Genomic DNA, 686 nt, shown 5'->3' with positions numbered 1-686 from the left:
CTGGGGGGCTGGAACGAGGGGTGACCCTGGAGGTGTTGCTGGGGGGGGAGGGAGGGATGGGAGGGTGGGATGGATGGGAAAGAAGAAGGGCTCGGCCGGACCGGGGCGTCGAGATAACACCGACCCTCCGTCCAAACTCCTCCGTGTCAATTCTACGTCATCGCACATTAGGAGACAAAGAAAGAAAGAAAGAGGGAAAATAAAAAGCCTCCACACCCTTGATGTCTGGTACCAAGCCTGAGCAGATTAAATTAGGCTTTCCAGCCATAGACTAAACATACTCCCCTCGCCCATGGCACACATATTTGGCGTGATTAAACCGAGCTTCGCAAACACGCAGGAAAACAAGAATTGGAACTTTTTAGACATAAGGAGCGGCAGTGAGGCTGTCTTGGTCGGTTGTTTTTTGGGGGGGTTTGGGTTGGGTTTGGGTTTGGTTTTCGGTTGTTTTATTTTTTGTAAAAAAAGCCATATGGCAGATGGGTTTATTCTGAGGTCTTTTCAACTTCCCCAGCGCGGCTGCGGAACAGCGTTCATTCCTCTTTGATCTTGATGGAGGACTTTTAATGCTGTTTCTGCGCATTTCAATAGATCCGTAAATACTTTTTTTGCCAGCGGAATTCGCTCCCACCCCCCCCCAACAAAAAAAAAAAGAAACAAATAATTAAAAAACAGTAGGGAAAAGA

This window comes from Chaetura pelagica, unplaced genomic scaffold (assembly GCF_000747805.2).
Source record: "Chaetura pelagica isolate M959 unplaced genomic scaffold, ChaPel_1.0 scaffold312, whole genome shotgun sequence".
Classification (NCBI taxonomy): Eukaryota; Metazoa; Chordata; class Aves; order Apodiformes; family Apodidae; genus Chaetura; species Chaetura pelagica.
This window is presented reverse-complemented; position numbering follows the sequence as displayed.